At 42.9% G+C, this 9,686-nt stretch overlaps 1 long non-coding RNA gene across 1 annotated transcript in view; it reads right to left on the bottom strand.

Moving 5' to 3' along the window:
* Positions 1-785: 785 nt before the first annotated feature.
* LOC117704408 (uncharacterized) overlaps positions 786-9,686 on the bottom strand; it is a 20,367-nt gene continuing 11,466 nt past the window's right edge. Inside the window, exon 3 of the long non-coding RNA XR_013108608.1 lies at positions 786-1,289. This is a non-coding gene — a long non-coding RNA (uncharacterized LOC117704408). The remainder of the gene's footprint in view (positions 1,290-9,686) is intronic.

Here is a 9,686-nt window from a genome sequence, read left to right as displayed (position 1 = left end):
GCAGGCATAAGGAAAAAAAACGATCATGTAGGTGCCAGGACCATGTTATTTGCTGCTGACACTGTTGTTAGTGAGAGAAAGGACATTAGTCAGTCTTTATTTCCCAGGGTTTCCGTGCCCTGGATTCTTGATTTCAATTTATGAAATGCATTGAAAGAGTATAATTGCCTCCGGTCATTCCTATGTCACTTTAGCCCAGAGCAACTTCTGGTTGTTGCCAGTGGTATTTAGACTTATCTTCCCTGTACAGAACAGCACATCTTATACGTTCTGCCAACCCTTGTTCACGTCTTGTACATGCCCAGCAAGTGTCCTCTAGACCTAGAATAGGGATGTAACTTACCATCCACGCTTGCACACTCTGGGGGGAGGAGAAAGGGACATTATTAATAACCATGCTGAGCATGCCAGATGCTTGACCATCTTCTTCAGACAAACTGTGATGAAGCTAATGTCTCCTGTGATCTAGGAGGCTGCTAATAAAGCATCCTAACTAAGCACAGAGGTTTTGGGGAACAGAAGAGCCACCTGTCAGACTCCAGCCTCTTTGTCACTATAGTCTCAGGCCTGGTTATTTGTGGTAAAAGAAGGGAGGTAGGAAGAACTGGAATTGTTAGAATGTTCATTGACCCCTTCCACTTCCACATCAAGCCGGATGTCACTGTGTATGCCTGTAATCCCAGTGTTCCTCAAGTGGGAGAATGAGAGTCACCAGTTTGGGACTAACCTGGGCTATAGCAAGACCATGGTGATCCCTGCCCTCCACAAGAAAGAATCTTTGGTCCTTTTATTTTTAAGTAATAATTTTTAATTTTATTTATTATTAATGGGGGTGGGAGTGTGTTATGGAATGGGTGTAGAGGTCAAAGGGCAGGTTATGAACTTGGAGTTGGTTCTCTCCTTCCATAACTGCATGGCTCTGGGGGTGGGTGGGCGCTAAACGCTGATCACCAGGCCTGTAAAGCAAGTGTCTTGATCTGTCGAGCCATTTAGGCAGCCTTCATCAGTCATTTCCCTCTTTTCAAATTACATTCGCTTATTTATTAGGGGCATGTGTGCACATGTGTAGAAGTCAGAGAACAAACTGCAGAAGACAGTTCTTTCCTTCCACGCAGTAGGTCCCAGTGATTGAACTCAGGTTTGCAGGCTTGGCAGCAGGCACCTTTACTGGCTGAGCCATCTTGCAGCCAAGTCATTTTTATTTTAACTGTGGATCCCAGCTCTACTCTAGATATGCTGAAAATATCCTCTGAAGCAGGCTTGGGTAGCTAACTGCATTTTAAAAGCTCCTGTAAAAAAAAAAAAAAGAATTCATCTCTCTATCAAAGTGGCACCAAATATTTGCACACTCACTCTACACTGAGAGGCTCAATTGGGGGGGAGGTTCCTGCTGGAGTCAATTGCCCAACTGTTTGCAAGGTTAGATGCCATCTCTACGGCCTTAATCATTCACTATTCAAATCAAATAATTTAAACCACATGAACCATTTTTCTTTCTCTAGAGGGATTGCTGTGGATTGAGGCCGAGGTGATGCATGCTAAGTAAGTGCTTCACCATAGAGAGACACTCTAGTCCCTTAAATATGTTAACCTTGTAATTACTCCTAGCATAAATTCTTAGATTCTTAGCCATATATATATATATATATATATATATATGCATATATACATATATGCATATACATATATGTATATATACACATATGGCTAAGACTATATTCTTAGCAACTTACATTGGATTAAGAAAAGAGAACATTTCAATGCTATCTGATCATCACAGTAATAACATTTGCCACAAAATTGAGCAACATACATGCCAGTTATTTGCATACAATGTCCAAGATATCTATAACCTGTAAGAAGGCACGGAACCATTGCTTTCTATGGGGTGGGGGTGGGGGGAAACCTCAGCTTAGAGAAGTTGGCTGATCTGCCTGGGACCTCTCAGCTTGTGACTGGCAGGGCTTAAAATATTTGGGGAACATATAAGCATTCTGTGACTACAGAAAAATACTTATTGGAAGGACACATCATGTATGTGTGCCAGTATGACCTTTTGAGAACAAGTCCTAGCCTCGGAGAGCCCTGAATGGCAACACAGAGATGCACAGAGGCATTCCTTTGCTATAGAAAAGCTGCGTAGCACCAATCACCGGTTCACGTTTGGGATAGCTTGGGGTGCAGCTAAGCATTTTGCAGGCTAGCCTCAGTATTCAGCTCTCTTTTGTTGGCGGAGCTGCTGCACCGCTTTTTATTCATATTTTCAAGACAGCACAGGCACAGTGAACGTTCTTTAATTGCACGCCCTTCCTGCAGTACGCCTGCTCCTTCTGAGCTCCATGGGCTGGTTCCATACGCGGCTCGTGTGGGGAAGGGCTGGTGGCAGCTGCAAGTTGGTGTGTGACACATTGAGTAGTCATATTTCTCTTCTCTGTGGCCCTCCAAAGCCCTTTCCAACATAACTTTTCCCCATCTGTTCTCGTTTGCACTGCATAATAGGGGACAGGTTTTGGAACTTGGGATTCAAAAAAAAAAAAAAAAAAACATTAAGAGAAAATAAAAAATGAGATGGAATTTGAGTAGAAAGAAACTCACTGGCTTCCCACCCCCCTCCTCAATCTTTGGGATCATTACCAGAGTAATTAAAACGATCAAGTTTTTAGTCTCGTTGATGTTGATTCCCTATATATGTGGTAGCAAGGAAATGAGACTGAGAGAGAGAGAGAGAGAGAGAGAGAGAGAGAGAGAGAGAGAGAGAGAGAGAGATCTCAAATTGTTTTCAATTGTCTGCATAGCGATAAGACAGGCAAGCAAAGCCCGGGACGCACTCAGCCTTACCCACAACCTGGCTTAACTTTCCTCAATTGGTTCAGTTTCTTTAATAAGTGAATTCATTGTCTCATGACCTGGGTTCCTCCTCTGCACACTGGACATCAGATGGGAAGCACCACAGCACACCTCTGTGCTCTGCAGTACACTTTCCTTCTGTACATTGTGGGAGGGGGGGAGAAAGAGAGGGGGGGGGAGGGAGGGAGAGAGAGAGAGAGAGAGAGAGAGAGAGAGAGAGAGAGAGAGAGAGAAACTGCCAGGAGCACAATATATTCCCAGTTTCCCAGATATCCCTGCTTAGGCTGAAGCTAACGTAGGCATTTAAGTTGGAAGAGTGAACACATTTAAGGAAGAATATTCAGTAAACAATAAACAGGAATCTGACAAAACAGAAAAAGTACAAGACAGTCTGCTTAGGAAGCAATTAGGGGCTAGGGACGTAGCTCAGTTGGTAGAGCACTCATCTCACATGCAAGAAGTTTATCTTTGTACTACATAAAACCACAGGTGCTGGTGATGCCTATAATCCCCATTTAGGAGGTGTAGGTAGGGGGATCAGGAATAAAAGGTCATCCTGAACGGCATAAAAAGTTGGAGGCTAGCCTGGGTACATGAGCAGAGTGGTGTTTCATTCATCCTTTTCTTAAGGTCTTTAGGAAAGTTTTATTACTGTTATCAGCCATAGGTTCCCAGTGTGACATTACTCATAGACCAAGGTCACTGGGTCAGCAGGGGTTTATAGTCTTTTGTGGAGGAGGGCAGCTCTCTCTGAGAATCTGAGGGAAGGTTGTGGATTTCCTTGGGAAAATATGCATTCTTGTGCTCCTCCAGACTTGCATAGAATTTCTGGGTCCCCAGGATAATTTAGCATCCACCCTCAGACTCTTGGAGGGCTGGGGATCACTCATGCATGGTTGTGTCTAACTGCTTTCTTGGTTTCATAGGTCAGTAGTTGAGTCTTTAAGCCACATTTTCTATATTTCTGTGTCTTCCTTCGTTGCAGATGCAGGGGAAAGCAACCCAGCTTGCTGTCTGTGCTGAGACCAAGTTCACTTCCTAATCTCCCCCATCCCTGCTTTCTTAAAACCCAGACATACTACAAAAATATCTATAGCTGAGACCCATCGTTAGTTTTTTTTTCCAGGTCAACTTGGGATGTCTAGCTCCCTACCCCATTAATGTAGAAACTATAAACACAGCCATTTCTCATGTGTTTGTTGCTAATCATCCATTGGCTGGCACACCTGCCACAGACAGACCAAGTAGCAACCCTGTTTTGCATACCAGAACCTCAGAAGAGAAGTATAAGGTAGGAGGGCCCAGAGAGGCTTCTCCTTTGTTAATTTTATACAGAAGAGCCAGGCACACACAGGGTTTTATGATACACGCCCCTCCTCCCGCAACTTCTTGGGAGCTAAGTATTGTTTTTATAATCTCTTCTGCATCCTCTGTTTGTATTTCCCATAATTTTCAACCTCTTTTCTCCAAGCACTCTGCTATGTATGAAGGAATGGTGATGATAATCAGAATAATTTTCTTCTGTGACCTAAGGCCACACAATTACTAAATAAGGGAATCATCTTGTTGGTGGTCATTGAGATAAGATCTCGTGGAGCCTCAAACTCACTGTGTAGCCAAGAATGACCTTAAACCTCCTCTGGTGGTCAAGAGCTCAGCACCTCAGTCAGCTATAGCTGCACGTTGCTACTTTGTGGTTTCTTTTTTCTTTCACCCTTCTCCCCTCTTTTCCCACCCTTTCAACCCCCCTAACACTAGATAAAAGAGAAAAAAAAAGGATAGAGAAGAAAGGAAAGAGATCCCAGAATAAATGGATCTGAAAGGGGGTGTTGTTATTGTTAAACTATTTTCTGCAGATTAGGCACATCTCGTTCCTTGGGGCAAGTTTGATCTTCATTGTCAGAATATCTAATTTCTTCTTGTTTCTTCTTTTCGAATGACTACTTAACAAACTGTGCCCAATAGCAACCAACGACACACAAACAACCAATAGCCCACCAACAACACACTCTCCTCTCGGGGCCCTAGCATTTATATATCCTCTGAAGAGTCCTCAGAATTCCAAATGTCACACCATCGCAGTGAGTATCTGCAGCTGGCTGGAGCACGAGGCAGATCAGAGGCAGCTGCTGTGGACAGTCTGAAGCAGCGCCATATCCCACACCTGGGATTAAAATGAAAACACATTCCCATAATATTTCTGCGTTTTTTCAAAGAAACCAAAACTCCAAAATTGTCGCTACACTCAGGCCAGAAGAATAATTATAAGCAGATATATTTTTCTGAAACTGTCCCGTGCACTGTCCCGTGCTGCTGGAGGGCAGATGCACGATCTCATTTCATATCCCCATCTTCCCCCTGAGGTTCCCAGAACTATCTACTCCATTGTACAGATGGCTGAGTGGATAAGAGCACTTGCTGCTCTTGCAGAGAGGACTTAGGTTGAGTTCCCAGCATCCACATGGGAGCTCACAACTCCCTGTAACTGCAGTTGCAGGAAATCCAAGTCTTCAGCCTCTGCAGGCACCTGAATCTACGTTGTGCGCAGACACTCATTCAGACACAAACTTCAGTTCTAGGAAAGATGTTGCCCTCTTCTGACCTCTGCTGGCACTAGGCACACATGTGATGCACTTACATACATGCAGGGAAAACACTCTTACACATAAAAAAAAATTAAATAAGTATTTTTTAAAGCGTTAATCATGTTGCCTTCCTTCTCCTCTCTTTTCTGATGTCCCCACGTTCCTGCTCCCTGGCTGTGGATCTCTGTGCAGTTATAACAGCCAACATAGATGTGCACACTTCCTTTTGCTATTTTTTCTTTTAGCTGAAATTTTGTGGCACGATATTTCCTTGCCCTTACTGGGATCTCTTTGTTTCATTTGCCAATATATTGTAGAGTTCACCTTGTATAATACATGACAAACTTCCTTATTACAGTTTTCAAATGCTCCAGTGTCCACTGTAGGGATGCATCATAATTTCCTGACATACTACTGAACATTTGAGTCACTTCCATCTTTTTTTTTTTATTTCTATGTAGTGCTGTGACAAGAACTTTGCACACACACCATTTTACAATTAAATATATTTAACAGGCATTAAGTATCTGCAGAATAAAGATACAAGGTTAAGAGTGTGTGCATTCATAATTTTGCAAGAACATTTAAGGTTGCCCTCCACAGACCTTGGACCACTTTTCACACTGTACATAACACAGGAGAGAAATGCAGTATTCGTTGTTATTTCAGGTTCTCTGGCTCACATCTAAAAGGTTTATCTTCTTAAAGGTGTCTCAGAGATGATTTATGAAAAAGAAATACAGAAGCTGGGGATATAGTTCATAGATAGGGCACTTGCCTAGTAAAACCCAAGGCTCTGAGTGAGTTCAGTCCCAACACACACACACACACACACATGCATACATACATGCACACACATACATGCACACACAGAGGCACATATACAACATACACACACAAAGAAATGTGCACACAAACATGCACACACAGAGACCCATATACAACATACATCCATACAACATGCACACACATACACACATATACAGAGATTTGCAGACACATACACACACAGAGGCACATACACAACTACATACATACAAAGAAAATTGCACACACATACATGCACACACAGAGGCATATATACAACATACATATACACACACAAAGAAATGTACACTCATATACATGTATACACAGGAGCACATACAGCACACACATATGTACACACACATGAATGCACACACAGAGGCACATATACAACATACACACGCACACAAAGAAAATTTCCCACATATACATGCATGCACAGAGGCACATATAACCCCCCCCCACACACACACACACACACAACCACTCGGGCACGCTGACACTGCTTGCTCTTTTTTTCCCTCCCTCCCCAGCTTCAAGCATAGCATAATTTTGGTGTCTCTCTGTTGTATATTGTTTCCCCTCCTTTCCTTAAAACGCCCCCTACCTTCCAAAGGAAGTTTAGATTTATGAGCTTGGAATGTTGGGCAAACAGGCTCTGCTTAACAGCTCTACCAGCAGGTGTTTGACCTCCAAGCCATGTACACTAAGCCTTTCCACGGGGCTTCTAAGAACACCTCACCTCCCTAGTCTACATAGCAGCAGCCCACTATAGACAGTCCTAGCACAAAGTCCCCTCTCTTACCTTCTTAATAGCTCCCATCCCACCAACTGCATATTGCCCGACCCTTGCACATTCCCCTCCCCTTTTCTTTTTTTCTTTTCTTTCTTTCCTCCTTTCCTTCCTTCTTTCTTTCTTTCTTTTTTAAATTTGAGACAGGGTCTTACCATGTAGCTCTGCGGGCTGTCCTGGAACTTGCTAGATAGATCAGAATGGCCTGGAACTCAGAGAGACCCACCTGCTTCTGTCTCCCCAGTTCTGGGATTAAAGGTGTACAACACGAACGCCTGCCTTTTTTATTTTATTTTTTTTAAAGACAGGGTCACTCTATGTATCTGTGGCTGTTCTAGAACTCCTTTTGTAGACCAAAGTGGCCTTGAAGTCAAAGTGAAGTGTGTTTTTCTGTGGGTTACCAGCCTGGCTCTTAGATTATTCGGGAGGCTAATGACTGTATATCTGTTAACACAGCCCCTCCTCCACTTGTGGTACAAGTCTCTTGGATCAACAGAAACAAGTCATGGGGAGCTCTTGTGTTCATGTGCATTTCAGATTTACAAAAGGAACCCAAAGGAACAACAATCTTAATAAAAAAAAAAATTGACATGGCTGGCCATGTTGATGGCACAAGCCTTTAATCTCAGCACTCAGAAGGCAAACTCAGGAGGATGTCTGTGAGTTCCAGGCCAGCGGAGAGGGTTCTGGTTTTGTATAATGAAACCTCATCTGGAAATGGTGGGCAGACAATAATATAGTTCCCAAACAAATGCATGGAGACAGTTCCAGATGTTATTAGCAGTGACCAAGCTTGGGTACATCTGTATGAATACTGCCCTTTATGATCAATTCAAGGAGGAGCAGAGGGAACAGAGACCTCCTTCACTCCTTCATACCCTTCTCCTCTTGGTGATTTCAACGCCAATTGTTTCCCCCAGGAAGCACCGGAAGCAGTCTCCTCTTTGTAGTAATAAAGCTTTGTCTTCCAGGCAACTTGTGTTCAGTTCAGAAACTTTCAAATGTGGTTTTGCAGGCTTCCGTGAGTCAACTGTGACTGACTCACACAAAGAGGGCCTTTATTAATAAGCATATTCTGTTCATTGCAGAGAAAACGAATGCCTCGGAATAATTTCGCCAAATATTTAAAGAGAAAACAAAAAAACAAGATGGTAAACATATCAGGATGTGATGAGCTGTCTAGGTAATTGGTTGTTTCTGTGCACCTGGCTCCAAAGACAATATTTAATGTGTAATCTGTTTCATCTACTCAGGGAAGTGAGGGTAACTCTACCCTCTGGATCACATCTGCATTAAAATGAGGGGAGGCAGAGTCTCATTGCAGTGTGTGGAAATTTATGCACATGAGTTGTCTTTTACATGGAGACAGCAATTATACCCCTAGAAATGCCGTCTGTGGGAGAAAATGACATATTCAAGGCTGGGGAACAAAAGCCTAATGCTAAGGGGACATTAACAAGGTTGGGAACCCCCTCTCAACAATTCACATGATCATTTACAAAATCTGCAGTCTATAAAATTATTTTTAAAACATGTTTTTCAAAACAATGTTGCTTTTTTTTTTACTTCCCTAAGAAAATTTATTAGCGATCGTACAGAATCTGTTTAACTACTCCACAGTAACAGATATTTTAAACTCTTATCAGATATATTTAAGGACTTAAAAACACCAGGAAGTGATAAAGGACCCTTGGCCTAACAGCCCTGAAAGGACTAGGGGAGTAGGGAGGAGGGGGTGGGGCAGGAGTATGTCCAAGAATTGTTCGCCTTCATGTCAGAAAGTTGTGTTTTAAAATAATCTGCAGGCAAGTTTGTACAGGAAGGAGGGCAGGAGGAAGGGAGGGGTAGGGAGGAAGGAAGGAAGAAGAAAGGAAAGAAAGGAAAACTATTAGCTGATTAAAAATGCTGTTTGGGGGTGATTCTATTAAAGTCAAGAGAGCCACTGACGTAGGTTCAAGTTTTGGCTTCTCCCATCTTCTCTGGGGACTTTAAGGGATGGGAAGGCAGGTTGAATTGTCTACTCTCACTGACCAGCTTCCTGCAGCGGCTGGATGGAGATATGGAGTAAGATGTCAGAACTAATATATGGAAGAACCCAGTCAACAAAACCAGACGGGAAATCCTTCTTCACCGTACGTACTACAGGTAACAGACAGAGGATGTTTAAGAAAGGGCAGAGACAAATGGATGAGAAAGAAGCAGACGTTGCGTGCTGATGTAAGAGGGTCTCGCTATGCCTATTTCCGCCTTTCTGAGCTATGCCTTTTCCCAGCTCACTCGCTCACTTCATTCTCGGAGTGTCTTTCTCTTTTTTTTTTTAAATAAACTTTTTCTAGTACCTCATCCTGTGCTCCTGCTATTCTCTGTCCTGGGACATGAGAACCTGGATATCTCAGCAGGCGCCCCTTTCTGCTGTGACTGCATGGTCAACATCCCTAACATCCTGCTTTCTGGGCACACAGAAGCGGCACATTTCACATAGCACCTGCTTTCGGTTATACCTTGTATCACCAACGAATTATATCCTCTGCTTGACAACAGTAGAACAGGCGAGTCAATACAACCTACAGATTACTTCAGAAGTTCTCTGAATTTTCAATGCTTGATCTTATTTAATATTTAGTGCATTTGTATATACTAGTAATCTATTTACT

The sequence above is a fragment of the Arvicanthis niloticus genome, chromosome 2 (genome assembly GCF_011762505.2).
Source record: "Arvicanthis niloticus isolate mArvNil1 chromosome 2, mArvNil1.pat.X, whole genome shotgun sequence".
NCBI lineage: Eukaryota > Metazoa > Chordata > Mammalia > Rodentia > Muridae > Arvicanthis > Arvicanthis niloticus.
This window is presented reverse-complemented; position numbering and strand designations above follow the sequence as displayed.